At 37.3% G+C, this 18,199-nt stretch overlaps 1 long non-coding RNA gene across 1 annotated transcript in view; it reads left to right on the top strand.

The window, feature by feature from the left end:
• LOC131826765 (uncharacterized) overlaps positions 1 to 17,897 on the top strand; it is a 30,835-nt gene extending 12,938 nt beyond the window's left edge. The window contains exon 3 of the long non-coding RNA XR_009351734.1: positions 17,774 to 17,897. This is a non-coding gene — a long non-coding RNA (uncharacterized LOC131826765). The remainder of the gene's footprint in view (positions 1 to 17,773) is intronic.
• The last annotated feature ends 302 nt before the right edge of the window (positions 17,898 to 18,199 follow it).

Consider the following 18,199-nt stretch of genomic DNA (forward strand, 5'->3'; position numbering starts at 1 on the left):
ACCAGGAGTAAGACTTCTCTGTTGCACCCCTTTTCTGCCTTGAGAATTGCTGATGGCTCCTGGGTAGGCACTGGCCTTGTGAGAAAGCCGCTGGACCTTCTTTCAAGCCTGCACCCACCATGGTCCCTGGTTCTGTCTCCCTGCCCCAGTTGTACTGTTGTACAAGGTTAGGCTTCTAAGCCTCTGTTTCTTTGCTGTCTGTTTTGCCTGGAGACCTGTGTCCAGGACAGTCACGAGCTCATTCACAACTTCTTGGGGCTCAGTGAGGCAGTTTGGTGCAGCTTGGTTGTGAAGGTGTGTAGTTTTCCTGTGTGACTCACTTGGCACTCAGCAGGGAGTTGGGCTGGAATGTAGGGCTTTTGTCTCCTGTTACAGCGCTTTTGTCATGAAGTTTGCTTTCTGGATTTTCCTGGGGCATTCAAGTGCAGCCCCAGTGATGTATGTTTGCCAGCTTACTTATGATACTCCTACCTTACTCCAAATATGCTTTCAGATATCTGACAAACATATGTAAAGTACAGATTAGAAAAAGCTGAGAAAGAAGAAAAAGAGTGGAGATAAAATGATATAAAAATGAGGCCGATTTAAAAGCAGACCTGAAATTGTTTATTCTTGCTTATGGGTGGATGACAAATTTGCTTCTCTAACCAGCAACACAGAGGACAGCCCTGTCCCTGCCTGCCATGGACAGTCTCCGTGGCTGACAGATTCATGAGGGGTGGAGGTGTGCTGTGTTTCAGCCTTGACATGCAGGGTAACACATGTCCCTCTTGGGGACAATGCAGACAGGGCAGGCAGGAGTTCACAGGGCAAGGCTTGCAAAAGTTGCAGGACTGAAAGAAAAGATTGTGTGCTGTGGGGCTGAGGTATATGTCACTTTTAATCCTACTCCTCTCCTTATTAGCTGTGTGATGTCAAACAAGTTTCTTAACCTTTGTGAGTGTCAGTTTCTACATCATAAAATGGGGCTAATAATGCTTACCTTGTGATGACTGAATGATCTATGTAGACTCATAAAATGTATGCCCCAAGTGCAGCCATTATTAGCATTGTTATCACCAAGATGAGCCTGTTGGTTGACAATTGGCTAATAGTTATTGAAAGCCAACTATATGAGTATCTATATTACCTTACTGACCCTATAGCAACCCTGGAAGGAAGGCATTATTATTCATGTTTTAAGTTAAAGAACTATAGACTCAGAGAAGTTAACGAATTTGCCTAGAATAGCCAGACTTTGTACACCTTGCCTTTAAGGGGTTAAAAAAAAGTGCTTCAGGGAGAAACTTCAGTTCTTCCAGGGAGTACTAATAGTAATATTAATTATAAAAATAATCCTTATTGGATTTTTTTTTGTGTGTGTTAGGCATTGTTGTGTATTTTACAGGAACTATCTTACTTAATCTTTAAAACAACTCTCTGGTATAGGTCTTTATGCTTGTTTTATCTTTAAAACAGATGTTTTAAAGTTGATTATTTGCAGCTTACAAAAGTTACTTAAGCAAGTTGAGAATCCAGAGTTCCCTAGATAAGTACAAGAGACTTTGTTCATTTGTTTGACAGCTAGCCATTGAATGGCTACCATGTCCTAGTCTCTCTTCTAGGCCATGAGGAATCCATGGCTTACAAAACAGAAAGAGTCACTACTCTCATGCAGCCTAGGAATCTTATGGGGGAGGCACTCACATCCAGCAGAACAGGGCTCAGAAGTTAGTGTCTTGTCTCTAATTTGGGGTTTCTTTCTCCTACACTGTAATGGAAGCTATAGGTTACCTTCCAGCTTGCTGTTCTGGTCTTAGGCCATTCATATTTTTGTAAAACTGATGAAATTTCATCAACAAAAATGGCCTCATCTTATGGCTTGGTGTTTTATTTGTTTGTTATTTGTTTATTTTAGCTATAGATCTCTTCCTTCAAACAGAATCTTCCATAGGAGCCCGCTGTAGGCGTGACCAGTTGTCCATGTGACTGTGTGTATCTATAGACACATAAATACATATACACATATGCACAGATTAATGTGTGTAGGGGAAGAAAAACTGCTGCTACCCTCTTAGGTTCAGTGTTTGGAGGCCTTCAAATTAAACTGACAAAACACAGATCAGTGAGGGAAAAGACAGATTTTTATTCATGTAAGCATGTACATGGGAGTTCACAGAAAAACATGACTCAAAGGGGTGGTTAGAATTTGGGGGTTATTTACAATCGTAATGGGGAAAAGTAAGAGGGAGAAGGGCACTTAGGAAAACAAATGACATCCTAATAGGGGAAATGGTAGGGAGCAAAGGGCACTTAAGGGAAAACAAGTGACTTTTTGGAAAGGTAAATGGGATTTTAGGAAAATAGTTGGGAAATAATGGTTTTTTAGCACTATGTATTTAGGTGGAAGAGTGAATCTTCCCTACTTGCTTCTGAGGAGGGAATTTATGACAATTGAGCTCTTTGAGGTTTTTTTTGGAGGTTCTGCTTTTAGTCAAAAAAAGCATTTCAGGAATTCAAATACTTGCAGCTCAAAATAATTGTTATGCCATAGTGGTGTGTTCTGGATGCCTTCAGCAGAAATGCTTCCATGATCCTTTCCCATATACCATCAGACACAGAGATAAGGATCCAGTGAGAGGGCATCTAGAAATGGTATCATTTGTAGGTTTCTTTTCTTGCTTGGGAATTTAGACCCCCTTTGAGCAGAGGTCATCCATCTCCATCGTGTGGGAGTCACATGCTTCCAAATGTGTGGGAGAGCTAGAAAATCCATACTTAACCACATTTGTATCAGCTTCTGTTTATTCCAGGAAGACTTCCTGATTGCTTGTCAGATGCCAGGCATGGTGCTGCAGCTGAGAATATAAGAATGAAAAATATCCTCCTATTAAGGAGCTTACAGACTAGTGGGGAGACAGTAATGAAAGTCATAATTAAAGATTATATGATAGATACTAGGATAGAGAAGGGCTCCATGGTGCTGTGGGAACTAGCAGAGAATTCTCAACTCTGCCCAGGTTGGGGGAGAGCAGTCAGAAAGACTTCACAGAGGAGATGGGCTTTGAACCGACTAAGGAAGGATGGGTGGACGATCACCAGGGGACAAGGACATTGCAGGTAGAGGGAATGTGTACAAAGACACGCAACCCATGGTGTCTTTGGGAATTGCTAGTGATGCCATGATTAGAGCACAAGTATGTTACTGGGCTTGGATGTTAAGGGGATGAAGATGATGAACCTAGAGGGCTGTCTGAGGCACGCCTGGAAACGTCCTTAGAACACCCTAGCAAGAGTGGAGAGTAGGTTGGAGGGAGAGGGAGCTGTAGTCAAGAGGCCCAACAGCAGAAATAGAAATTAAGTTTCAAGAATGGATTAAGATTAATCCTACAAACAGGCTGCATTTTTGTGTGGCACTTTTAAGATCCACCTGGCTGGGCCAAGAGGAAGGCTGAAAGTTAAATGTTGGAAAAACGCTCTGAAGTAGCTTCTTTGGCATCTAGCTTTGATTATTGTTACAGCACATGCATAACCAGGAAGGAATTATACATATGTATTTCCCAGTGGCTACTGCTAAGCCAAAGGGAAAAGAACATTTGCATGTCTTAAAGAATTGATTGAGATTCTAAAGCTACACTGGAAAGTTAAGAGTAAAATGCACAGCTTGAAAGACTGCTTTTTGGCATGAGAGTGCAGACCAGATTGACTCTAACTGTGACACAGTTTTTAATTAAGTGTTTATAAAGAGACATTTATAGCCACTCAAGAGGCCTTTATGGTCCTTTGGGGAAGAGACGTGAAGGAGAAGTTTACAGTTCTAGCAGAAATTAATATAAACAGATTTCTATATGCATTTAAGAAAAATCAAATAGGAGGAAGCATTTTGTGAGGTGAAACTTGTCACACAAATTAAAACTGAATACAATGGGGAGAAAACTTGGGAAACACATCAGTTAAGTGCTTCACATTAGAAGATTAGATAACACTTTCATGTTAATTAATTCACATTGATTTTGAGTTAATAAGCATTATTAAGTAAATACCAAATATTTTCTTAAAACTGTAGAACTGAAAATTAACTGCCATGAAGTAGATCCTTCCCTGTTTCTATGGAGTAATTAAACTACAGCAGTGGCTTGAATCCACAGTGACAGAACAGGGTAGTTAGCAGAGAGTTTCCCTAAAACTAGGCCCAGTTATGTACTTAATAGCAGGAGTGAACTATAAAATAGTAGCTAAATTTTTTCCTACTTGCTTCACATCTCCAAGCAAACAGTTCCAGGCTCTGCTACTGCTCTGATTTCTAGATATGAGTTTCTTAAGCTGGGCTATGTCTGAGAGAGGAGGGATCATTATCCAATATTTGTGCTTTCTTTTGTATTTGGCATTTGTGTCTAACTAGGAATCACAGTGTTGGCTCAGCTCTTTCCAACTAGTATTTGGCTTCCTTTATGAAGACCCAAGGTTAAAAACAAAAACAAAAACAAAAAGAAAGAGATTATTAAGGAAAGCTGCTTGAACTGGCTAGGCTAACTGATGTTTGTAGTTATCATATGGGTGCCCATCTCAGACACAGCAAGCAAAACACTGTCTTCTAGAAGACAACACCAGAGTGAATTCCCATTTGTGTGACCACACAGTGCTATATTCTGGGAAATCAATAAATATCCACTGTCTTCAAAATTGTGCACTCTGGTATGGTCCTTTGTACTCCTTTCTTTCCAGAAGCCACCTGCCTACCTCTGGCGGGCTCTCAAGGGCTTGGAACATTCTTATTTGCTGTAATTTGCCCTTTCTGTACCCCAGTGCAGGAAATGGTTAAGACCTGAGAGTCATTGGGAAATGAACACTGTTTTTGCTTGTTTTGTTCTGTTTTTAGTTTTTAATCTCTCAGAAACAAAACTTTTGAGAGTGCACCAGCGTCTGTCCATGCCAGATATGCGACCAGAGCTCAGCAATTAGACAGTTCACCTCCTGCGTCGAGAATGCAGCACTGAAGTGTACACAGAATGGAAATGTAAAGAATGTAAAGAAGCCACAGTTTCTCTCTTCTTTCCATTGTCCTCGGGGTTAACATCTGTCAGTAGACAGCAGGCCCCTCACTAAGCTCAGGCGGAACAGCTCAGGGAGGTGCTCACTGGATCTTTAGAGAAAGTTCTGTTCTATTGGAATTGCATTAAGAAAGTTCTCCTGTGAATCAGAATCATCCCAGATTACACTGGCTTCTCTGCACTTCCTAGGCCTAAAGGCCTGGAATGTTCTTTCCTCTAAGAAGTTGGAGCATGGCTTCAGGCGTTTGCTCTACTGAGATCATCTTATCACGCAGTATAAAACGGCATCCTCCCAGGGCTCTTATTTATGCTCCGTTAGCCTACTGAACTTTTCACTTTCCCAAAATATTGTCACTCTCTAACATGTCATATACTTTCCTTATTATACTTTTTCTCCATTATCTGTCTCTGCCTCTGTCTTTCTCCTCATGCAGCCGTGAAAGGAAGCATTTCTTCTTCTCCTCCTCTTCCTCCTCTTTCTCTTTCTTCATTTCTTCTTCCACTGCTGCTTCTTTTTTTTTGTCTATCGAAGATAGCTCAAGCACCACAAATAGGCAGGTATGCAGATATATTTATCTTGAAAAATTATATGCCTGTGAAATTATCAAAAGATACAGAACTTTTACTTTTCCCCAGAAAGCTCCCTTATGTACTGTTCTAGTCAACCCAGAGGCGATCAGTACTACATGGCCCTGATTATTGTAGCTTCATAAGAAGTTGAAATCAACTAGTGCAAGTACTCTACCATTGTTCCCCTTTTTCAAAGTTGGATTGACATTCTACATCATTTATATGTTCATAGACTCAACTTGTTGATTTCTACAGAAAAACCTGTGCAGATTTTGATTGGGATTGCATAATATTAGTTGAGATGTATAACAATTTAATATTTGTATATAATGTGAAATGATCATCACAATAAGTCTAGTTAACATCCGTCACCATAGGTGGTTGCAAATCTTTTTTTCTTGTGATAAGGACTTTTAAGATTTGCTCTCTTAGCATCTTTAAAATATGCAAAATTATATAATACAGTATTATTAACTATAGTAACCATACTGTACATTACATCCCTAGGATGTATATTTATTTTATTTATAACCGGAGTTTGTGCCCTTTGACCATTTTCACTTATTTGTGCTCCCCCCAATCCCCACCCCAAGTCTGATTCTGGCAACCACCAATCTGTTCTCTGTATCTGAGTTCAGTTTGTTTAGATTCCACATATAGTGAGGTAATGAGGTATTTGTCTGACTTATTTCACGCTGCATAATGCCCTCAAGGTCCATCTATGTTGTCATAAAAGGCAAAATTTCATTTTTTTATGGCTAGATAATAATATTCCATTGTGTATGTGTACACACACACACATATACATACACCCTACCTTCTTTATTCACTTATCAATGGACTCCTGGGTTATTGTAAATAATGCTTCAGTCAGCGAACATGAAGGTACATATATCTTTCTGAGTTAGTGTTTTCATCTTCTTTGGATAAATATTCAGAAGTGGGATTGCTGGATCATATGGTAGCTCTATTTTTAATTTTCGGAGAAACCCTCATCCTGTTTTCCATAGGGGCTATAGCAATTTACCTTCTCATCAATAGTGCATGAGGGTTCCCTTTTCTCCACATCTTTGCTAACATTTGTTAACTCTTATCTTTTTGATAACAGCCATTCTAATGTGTGTGAAGTGATACCTCATGGTGGTTTTGCATTGCATTTCCCTGATGATGAGTGATGTTGAGCATATTTTTGTGTACCTGTTGGCCATCTGTATGTCTTCTTCAGAAACTGTCTGTTCAGATACAATGCCCATTTTTTTAATCAGATTTTTTTGGGGGGGAGCTATTGGGTTGTATGAGTTCTTTATATATTTTGGATATGAACTCCTTTCAAGTATATGATTTACAAATATTTTTTCTCATTTGACAGTTTGCCTTTTCATTTTGTTGATAGTTTCCTTTGCTGTGGAAAAACTTTTTAGTTTGATAAACCCCTAACTGTTTATTTTTGCTTTTGTTGCTTTTGATTTTACTGTCAAGCCAGGAACATCTTATTTGGTCATTTTTCTCTGTACTGTTGAACAATAGTGGAAAGAGTGGATATTCTTGCTTTGTTCTTGAGCTCATGAACTCTTTCCATTTCCCACCTATATGTCCTTCTGAACCAGGATACAAATTATATTTGGATTCTGAGTGACTGGGTGGCTTATGAAGGTAGAACTCTTTGCTGATGAACCTACAAATTCTCTTTTTTCTTTCCTTTAGGATTCACTACCAGGGTGATGATCTAGAGAAAGTTCTAGGTGAATTATTCAGAAACTTTTGCATGAAAATATCTTTTCCCCCCTCAAATAATGTCATTTTGCCTTTGTCTCAATACCTTGAAGAATTGGGAACATATTTTCTTGAAGATTTCAGGGATGCCTGAGTATTTCAGTCGGTTAAACATCTGCCTTTGGCTCAGGTCATGTTCCCACGGTCCTGGGATCGAGTTCTACATGGGGCTCTTTGCTCAGTGGGGAGCCTGCTTCTGTCTCTGCCTGCCACTCCCCCTGCATTTGCTCTCTCTCTCTCTGTCTCCCTCTCTGAAAAATAAATCAATTAAAGAAAAAAAAAAGATTTCAAATGAAGGGCATTTTTTTTTTTTTTTTCCCTAGCTTAAACTCTTTCTTTACTTCTGCTGGAGAAAGGTTGATCTTCTCTTATGGAAATTTTATATTATGTCATTTTCTTTTCTCCGATTTAATGACTAGAACTGAGAGAGTTTAGGAAAGTCAAATTAGCCACATTTCTTCCCAACAAGAACAATTGTGTGATTTGCATCCTGCCTTTCATTATAATATTCATTGACCATGTAGCAATTCTGTTCTGATAACAAACTAAACTCTGTCATTTTTAAGCATAGAAGTAGGTAACTGTATTTGTGCCAGACAAAATTTACTTAAGCAAAAATTTAATTATTGCACTTGTAGTAAATGGTAATATAACCATAAAACTAATGTATTGTTATATGCAAATTAAAAATAAAGTATAAAAAAGTGAAAAAATATTTAATTATATTTTATAGGCTCATAGAAATGTAAAATTTATTAGAGAAATGAGATAATCTAGTCAAAATCCTCATTTTATAGATAAGGAAATGATAATCCAGATAATTTAAGAGGCAGAACTAGTATGCTCCAGGGCTTCTTACTGCTGTTGTGTTTCCCCTAAAGGGAGATAAAATCTTGGTTATTTCACTATTGTTGTTTATGAAATTGTATATTATTATATAAGCAGTACATAACTACATTCTTCTAAGAGATTAAAACAAGTAAGGATGTAAAATAAAATATGGTAATCTTCCTTTAAAGCCTGCTATCACCTGTATACACATACACACACCCATTTCCCTATTCACGGTTAATAATATAATTTTCTAGTCATTTCACCGCTCTTTTACATACGTATGTGTACATATACACATTGTCAATATAGAGGTTGTTTTATTTTGCAAGGAAGCATCTGCCACTTGCTCTTTTCCAGCTCATGTATTTTAGAGATCTTTTATTCCTGTACAGTTGGTCCACTTTATTCTTTTTAATAACTGTATGGTATTACATAGTGTGGATTACTGTAATTTATTTAACCATCCTCCTATTGATGCTTTGTTTCAGGGCCACTCCTTTAAGTTCTTTCTATTACAGATGGCATTGCAATAAAAAGCTTTTACATATGACAGGGTTTAGGACACGCTATCCCAAAATATGATGCTTTGGCATTTTGAATATTTTAAGTTGGAAGAATCTGAGAAATAGCAGGTACAAGAAGAACTTTCTGATCAACCCCCTTCTACCTGGAAGCAAGTCATAAGACCCTCAGGTGAGAGGTGTTCTCCTTATACCTGAGGAAAGGAGCATCCTTATCTTTGAAGATGGAGGGATTGAAGAGGAATCCAAACATATTAGGCTTACTGAATTTCTCCTACTTTACTACCCTTGCTCATACCCTTTTGTCTAGCATATTTTCTCACAACTTTCTACTCTTCATCAAACCTAGTAGAAAAACGCTGAGATTTTACCACTTCTTCAGGTCCTCATTTCCTATGAAGGCTTCTGTGTCATACAAAATTTATATTATATACATTTATGCTTTACTATTGTTAATCTCTCTTTTGTTAGTCCAATATACAAGGCCCCAAGCAGAGAACCTAAGATGGGTAGAGGGAAAGATGTTTTTTTGTCTATACCTCAAATTCTTAAATTACTTTTCTGTTTTACTCCCCTCTCCCTGATGTGAAATGTCACATCTAATATTAACCAAATTTCAGAGTGTACTCATGCATACATGTATGTGTGTGTGGCAAGGGAAGGGAACAAGTGAAAGAGACTATTTCTGGATTCTTTATTACCTTCCATTTATTATCCTATTTCTTAACCATACTACTTTAATACTAAAACAACCTTTTAGTGTATTTTTGAAATCTTATAGGAAAAGTTGTTGTTATCTGTTTCAAAATTATGTTGGTTGCTTTTATATTCTTCTCTTCCATGGGAATTTTTGAACCAATTTGTCAAGTTCCTTTAAAAATATTCTGTTGGGATTTGTATGGGATAATATTTAATTTATAGATTGATTTTGGGAGAAAATTTACAACTTTAAAATAATGGTTTTCTTCCTTATTTTTTTTTTAATTTTTTTTTCAGTGTTCCAAGATTCATTGTTTATGCACCACACCCAGTGCTCCATGCAATACGTGCCTGCCTTAATACCGACACCAGGCCCTCCTAAACCCCTGACCCCCTCCCCTCAGAGTCCACAGACTCTCATGGTTTGTCTCCCTCTCCAATTTCCCCCAACTCACTTCTCCTCTCCTTCTCCCAACGTCCTCCGTGTTATTCCTTATGCTCCACCAGTAAGTAAAACCATATGATACTTGACTTTCTCTGCTTGATTTATTTCACTCAGCATAATCTCCTCCAGTCCCATGCATGTTGATACAAAAGTTGGGTATTCATCCTTTCTGATGGAGGCATAATACTTCATTGTATATATGGACCATATCTTCTTCTTTTTTTTTAAGATTTTATTTATTTATTTGACAGACAGAGATCACAAGTAGGCAGAGAGGCAGGCAGAAAGAGAGGAAGGGAAGCAGGGTCCCCACAGAGCAGAGAGCCCGACCCAGGGCTCAATCCCAGGACTCTGGGATCATGATCTGAGCCGAAAGCAGAGGCTTTACCCCACTGAGCCACCCAGGCGCCTGGGACCATATCTTCTTTATCCTTTCGTCTGTTGAAAGACATATTCCTTATTTATTCTAATATTCTGTTGTTAATTTTTATAGTTCCTATGTTAGATATACTTATAAGCTTGTTTATTTATTGGTTCCTAGTTTGAATAGAATCCTTTTTCTTTTTCTTTTTTTTTTTTTAAAGATTTTATTTATTTGTCAGAGAGAGAGAGAGGGAGAGAGTGAGCACAGGCAGACGGAATGGCAGCAGAGGCAGAGGGAGAAGCAGACTCCCTGCTGAGCAAGTAGCCCGATGTGGGACTCGATCCCAGGACGCTGGGATCATGACCTGAGCCGAAGGCAGCTGCCCAACCAACTGAGCCACCCAGGCGTCCCTAGAATCCTTTTTCTTTTTTAAATATTTTATTTACTTATTTATTTGACAGAGAGGCAGGCAATAGGCAGAAGCAGGTAGAGAGAGAGAGGGGGAATCAGGCTCCCCGTCGAGCAGAGAGCCTGATGTGGGACTTGATCCCAGGACCCTGAGATCATGACCTGAGTCGAAGGCAGAAGCTTAACCCAGTAAGCCACCCAGGTGCCCAATAGAATCCTTTTTAAATGACCTTTTACAATTGATCATTGCTAAGATATAGAATTTGGGGGGTTTGTTTATATCCTGCAACTTTGGGGGTTTCTTATTAATTCTAACAGTTTTTGGTTGATTCTGTTGCATTACACAACATTATTTTATACAAATAATGACATTTTTCCCTTATTCTTTTTGCCATCTTAATTCTTTGGGTAAGTGCTCCAGGATAGTATTCACTGGCTGCCTGTATCCTTGTCCTTTGATTTTAGTAAGTATTAGTTTAATGGGGATACTTGGGTGGCTCAGTTGGTTAAGTGGCTGCCTTTGGCTCAGGTCATGATCCCAGGATCCTGGGATCAAGTCCCGCATCAGGCTTCTTGCTCACTGGGGAGCCTGCTTCTCTCTCAGCCTCTGCCTGCTACCCTGCCTGCTTGTGCTCTCTCTCTCTCTCTGACAAATAATTAAATAAAATTTAAAAATAAAGAATTATTTTAATGTCAACTCAAAGTATAATATTTAACATTTTTTTAAATTTTATTTTTCATTAACATATAATGTGTTATTTGTTTCTGGGGTACAGGTCTGTGATTCATCAGTCTTACAAAATTCACAGTGCTCACCATATCACATACCCACCCAATGTCCATTACCCAACCACCCCATCCCCCCCACTCCTCTCTGCTCCAGCAACCCTCAATTTGTTTCCTGAGATTAAGAGTCTCTTATGGTTTGTCTCCCTCTCTGGTTTCATCTTGTTTCATTTTTTCCTCTCTTCCCCTGTGATCCTCTGCCTTGTTTCTCAAATTCAAAGTATAATACTTGTTCTGTGTTTTTTTTTTTTAAAGTTTTATGTATTTATTTGAGAGAGAGAGAGAATGAAAGAGAGAGAGAGAGAGAGCATGAGAAGGGGGAGGGTCAGAGGGAGAAGCAGACACCCTGCCGAGCAGGGAACCTGATGCAGGACTTGAACCCAGGACTCTAGGATCATGATCTGAGCTGAAGGCAGCTGTTTAACAAACTGAGCCACCCAGGTGCCCCTTGTTCTATGTTTCTAAGAGATATATTTTACCTTAAGAAAGTCCTCCCTCCCATTGCTACTGTATTCTTTTTAATTCATTAAATGTTTTTACTTTTACCAAAAAAATTTGAGTAATTTGAAAAGATTAAATTTTTCCATATAATCTGTTAATAATGTGAATTTCATGAATAGACTTCCTAATAAAGAATTCTTATAATCCTGGGATAAAATCTGCCAGAATATTATGCATATTCAATAACTGTCTTGCTGATTCTGTTTTCCAATAATTTTATACAGGAATGTTTATAGTCATGTTCATTAGTGAGAATGACCTATAGGTGTGTGTTTGTGTGTATGTGCACATGTGCATGTGTGTTTGCTATTTTTATTCAATTATGAAATTATGGTTAGGATAGTCTAGCAGAATGAGTTGAGAAGTTTCTTATTTATGTTCTGGAATAGTGTAAATAACATAACATAACATAATGTTAATGTGTTTCCTAAGTATTTTGTAGAACTCAAACTTTATTAGTGCCTTTTTATCAGGGCTAGATCTGTGACTGCTTTTTCATTTTTCTGTATAGTTACTTATCTATTCAGGTTTCTACTTCTTGAGCTAATTTTGATAATTTTCCTTAAAAGTGACCTGTCTCTTTTAGGTTTTTGCACTTATTTCCACAAAGTTTTATAGTATTTTCTTACAATTTAAATATTGTTCTGTATTTCTCTATTTAAAATTACCTACTCTTTCTAATTTTTAATATTTTTATTTATGTCCTTTCTTTTTTTGTCATCAACTGCCAAAGGTTTATTTCATGTGTTTGTTGAAAGAACTAGTTCTTGATTTTCTTGATCATGACTACTCTTCTGTATTTTTCATTCTATTAATTCCTCTGCTTAGACCTTTCTACTTCTATTGATATTTATTTTGTTGTTCTGTTTATAGTTCGTGAATTTGATGCTTAGTTGATTTCTTTTCTTTTTTTTTTTAATTTTAAATTCAATTAGCCAACATATAGAAAACATCACTAGTTTAGAGGTAGACTAAGTCATCAGTTGCATATAACACCCAGTGCTCATCACATCACATGCCTTCTTAATGCCCATCACCCATTTTCCCCATCCCCACAGCCACCTCCCCCACAGCAACCCTCAGTTTCTTTCTGAGTTTCTCATGGTTTGTCTTGCTCTCTGATTTCTTCTCATTTCTGTTTTTCCCTCTCTTCCCCTATGATCCTCTGTATTGTATCTTATATTCCTCATATGAGTGAAACCATTTGATAATTTCCTTCCTCTGACTGCCTTATTTCGCTCAGCCTAATACCTTCCAGTTCCATCCACATCTATATAAATGGTAAGATTTCATCCTTTCTGATGGCTGCATAGTATTTCATTATATATATATATATATATATATATATATATATATATATATATATATCACATCTTCTTTATCCATTCATCTCTCAATGGACATCTGGGCTCTTTCCATAGTTTGGCTATTGTGGACATTGCTGCTATAAACATTGGGGTGCATGTGCCCCTTTGGATCACTATGTTTGTATCTTTGGGGTAAATATCTAGTGGTGCAATTGCTGGGTCATAAGGTAGTTCTATTTTTAGCTTCTTGAGGAAACTCCATACTGTTTTCTAATATGTAGGAGTTTTAAAAGAATATATATTCCCTTTTGTGGTATATAAAGTGATATTTTATTAGATTTAGCTTGTTAATTGTGTTATTCAAATGCTTTCCAGTTTTATATTTGTTTGTGTGACCTGTCAACCTCTGAGAGAGTTAGAATCCTCCCTTTCTGATTATAATTCTGCTATATGTTTTTATTTTCTCAAGTATATACATAGATAGATAGATAGATAGATAGATATTTTAGTAAAAAATTGGCAGAAGCTGTGATAAGATCTATTAGCCAGATGCTATTAAAAACTCTGTTTGGGGGTGCCTGGGTGGCTCAGTGGGTTAAGCCTCTGCCTTTGGCTCAGGTCATGATCCCAGGGTTCTGGGATCGAGCCCTGCACTGGGCTCTCTGCTCAGCGGGGAGCCTGCTTCCCCCCCACCTCGCCTGGCTCTCTGCCTACTTGTGATCTCTGTCTGTCAAATAAATAAACAAAATCTTTAAAAAAACAATAACAAACAACTCTGTTTGGCAAGGTACTTCTTAACTCCACAAATATTATTATTTTACCTAGAAGTAGTTTATACTAAATCATGCCAATTATTTAGATTTAAATAAGTCCCAATAGTGTTATATTGCTTTATAACCCTGTCTCTACCTTGGCATTCTACCCTATCATTATGAATAATTTGTGATTTTTGTTTTTTCACCCTACCTAGATTGTATATTGTTGATCAGTTTTTAAATACTTAAAAAACTTAGTTGGGTCTAAAGACCCAGAACAAACACACACTTACATATATAATTATAAACATAAATATAAACATATGTATAGTCTTTTAATTGTTCTCTCTGCTCTCTCTCATAACCAGTTCTTTTATTTATTTTCTTTTCTTTTTTTAAGATATTATTTATTTATTTGACAGAGAGAGAGAGAGAGAGAGTTCAAGCAAGGGGAGGGGCAGAGGGAGGAGAAGCAGGCTCCCCTCAGAGCCGGGAGCCCAGTGCGGGACTGGATCCCAGGACTCTGGGATTATGACCTGAGCCAAAGGAAGTCACTTAACCAACTGAGCCATCCAGGCACCCTTTTTCTTTTTTCTTATAACTATTAATGAGATGAAAAGATAATTTTCTCCACCCTCCCTCCTTGCTTCCTTTTTCTTCTTCTTCTTATTATTATTATTTTTATTATATCAGAAAAAAACCAATTTATAGAGGATTTGATAAAAGATACAGATGAACAGTTAAATGAAGAGGTATATAGGCCAAGTCTGGGAAGTTCTCAAGCTTCTGCCATCATGGAGTTTGAATGTGTTTCCCTCTTGGTATGTGGCTGTGTTCACCAACCCAGAAGCTTTCCAACCCCCATACTATTGGGATTTTATGGAGCTTCTTTACATAAACAGGATCAATTATTAACTGCATTTCTAGCCCCTTTCTGGAGGATGGTGGATTGGATTGAAAATTCAAAGCTTCTAATCATGGCTTGATCTTTCTGGTGGCCAGCCCTCCCATCTAGGAGCCATCCAGGAGCCCACCCAGAGTCACCTCATTAGAACAAAAGGAGCCTAGTGCTCTTATCACTTAAGAATTTACAAGGGTTTCAGGGGCCAGGGCCAAAGACCAAATATAAAAACAAAAGATGTTCTTAGTACTCTTATTGCTTCGGAATTTATAAGGGTTTAAGAGCTCTGTTCCAGGAATAGGGCAAAGACCAAATATATTTATTTCTTATTATAAATCACAACATCATAGGTGTATAATGTCATGATAGTTTTATTTAGCTCAACTTATCATTGTCTTGGGTGCTATATTTCCAGGCTTTGTTTTCATTTTGCTACTTGTTATATTTGATTACCTTCCACTTAAGAATTCATAATGTAATCATATTAGCTCAAATAAAATACATGTTCTCATTATTATTTATATAAGATGGGGAGCTGGAATGTGCCATCACATTTATTATAAACATTTCCCCAATTAATATTTAATAAATGTTTCATTGAAATTACTGTGTGAAAGACACCTTATTTTATAGTAATTTTCACATGAAGATTTCTTTGTATTCCTTAAATTATGGTAAATTTATATTATGAGAATAAAAAGAATAATCACTATGAAATAGAAGTTGAAATAGGATCTAAGCCTGAATTTCTTATTTGCTTTCCCAAATCACTATTTTTAATCTCATTCTCTCCTACTAGAGAATCTGCAAGCAGGGTAGAATTCAGTTTTGAAGGGGCAAAAGCTGATAAAATTTTGTTATTTCTCATTTAAAAAAAATACAAAAACTAGAATACAAAATTGATACAGAAATACTTATACCAAGAAATCACAACAAAGTACAGATTTTAAAAGAGCTGATTAAAAACAAATGTCATAGAATTAAATGCCCAACACATTGTTATAGAATTTTTCGCCTGGATTTTTGTCTGTAAAATTTTTTACCATTTCTTCCAATGACAGCCATTTTGTCATGTTTTGTATAGCAAGGATGGAAAGACAATTCTGTCTTTTTATCACAGTTGGTTATAATGTGTTATTATTACTGAGTTAAGAAAATTTCTTTCATCTTCCCAACTTGTTATTGTCATATAATATAAATTTTTAGAACTGTTGACAAATACGGGAAACCTCTATTTTCTTTCTGTGAGCTGTCCCAGATGTGCTTGCTCTGTGCAGTACAACTTTATGCTCTGCACCAGAAACCCAGGGACTTCATGTATTGTTTTAAGGAAGTTGGATATGCATGAGCTAGGGGAGCTGTTCTGAACACGAGCATTGGTGTTCACATGGTGTTTGAATCCAGCAATACCATTTACTGGGTATTCTCAACTTTGGGTTATTAAACTATTTAAGATAAAGTTTTGACTACTGAATCGCTTTCAAATGAGTTTCTTTTTTATTAAAAAAAAGCTTTTTGGGGGCGCCTGGGTGGCTCAATGGGTTAAAGCCTTTGCCTTCGGCTCAGGTCATGATCCCAGGGTCCTGCGATGGAGCCCCGCATCGGGCTCTCTGCTCAGCAGGGAGCCTTCTTCCCCACCTCTCTCTACCTGCCTCTATGCCTACTTGTGTATGATCTTTCTCTGTGTCAAATAAATAAATAAATAAATATTTTTTTAAAAAGCTTTTTATTTTTGAATAGTTTTATTTATAGTTTTAAACAACTTTTCACATGCATTATCTCATTTAATCCTCTTAAAATTGTGAGGTGAGCATTTTGAAGTTTAAAAGGATATGAAGATCTTACCTAAAGTGACAGCATGTGCCAGTTAGGGACTCCATGCTGAAGGGACATCTGTGTTAACAGCTTTTGTACAATGAACATTACTAAGGGGCAGTGGCAATTAAGATAATTATGTGACTAATAAAAGTATCTTTTTTAAAAAAATCCTTTTTTTGTCAGTCCATTAGAGCTGGGTCAAGTTCTCTTCATGAGCTTTGTGAGTTTCCTGGACAATTCATTTCTATCTAGATTTTAAAATGCTTAATACAGTCCTCAGAGGACAAGGAACCTCAGTTGCTCTTAGAATGACTATCTTTGGGCACAGGAGAGCATTGAGGAGCTGATCTGACCTCTTACAGATTGGTGCCATTAAGTGACCACCCAGGATAAGAAGGTACCTTTGCAGCTGACCATAGAACATCTTTATTTTAATGCAGTAACATTCTCTTGATAGACCTACCATAACTAACTGGTGAAGGAAAATCAGTTTGAAAAGAGGAAGATATATTATTAGAACAAATCACCATGTACAGGGAATGGTGAATGTTCTCTCTCTGTCACCTAAAATGACATTAAATACTAATGCAGTGAAGAGTGAGAGGGAAGAAAAGGATAGAAAAATTAGTGGAGCCATTTGTTCCAGCTTTTAAAAATGTTTAACCTTTTTTTTTCCCTTAAAAACTAATCACTGTGCTAAGTTGTCTTTGCCATCAGTAGTGTGATAGTAAAATGAGCAAAGGCTTTGGAATAAGACAGAACTTGATTCAAATTCTGGTTCTGTTGTGACTCACTGTATGATACTGGGTGAGGTAATACAACCGTTAGAAACCTTAGCATTCTCATTAGTAGAGGAGAGATCATTTAAGCTTGCAGGATTGGTGGGTGTTATGGTGAAAGTGTTTAAAATGCCTAGTATATGATCTGGTATATTGCACCCATGTAACAACATTAACTATGTTATTCATAGTAAGTTGGAGGGCTTTTCCTTTTTTAAAAAAGTAAAGGGATCTATCAATTTCTTTTATTTTTATTAACATATAATGTATTATTTGTTTCAGGGGTACAGGTTTGTCTAATTGTGGTCGCAGTGGACAAGCAGGACAAAGCAATCATTGTTTTTTCTGGTAGAATAAGTCACCTATGGCACTGGAAGACAAGATACAATAAAAACTGTATTGAGCCAGTATTTACCTGTAAAACAGTGTGATGTGTGATTTTATTTATCAACTTGGCTAGGCCACAGTACCCAGATACTTGGTCAAACACCAGCTGGGCTGTTTCTATGAAAGTATTTTTAGATGAGATTAACATTCAAACCAGTAGACTTCGAGTAAAGTAGATTACCTCTATAAAGTGAGTGGGCCTCATCCCGTCGGTTTGAAGGCCTTAAGAGAAAATGACAGAGTTCTTCCCAGAGGAAGAGGGATTTCTGCCTCCAGACTGTCTGTGCGCTTAGGCTGCAGTATCAGCTCTTCTCTGGGTCT

This window comes from Mustela lutreola, chromosome 3, assembly GCF_030435805.1.
Source record: "Mustela lutreola isolate mMusLut2 chromosome 3, mMusLut2.pri, whole genome shotgun sequence".
Taxonomy (NCBI): domain Eukaryota; kingdom Metazoa; phylum Chordata; class Mammalia; order Carnivora; family Mustelidae; genus Mustela; species Mustela lutreola.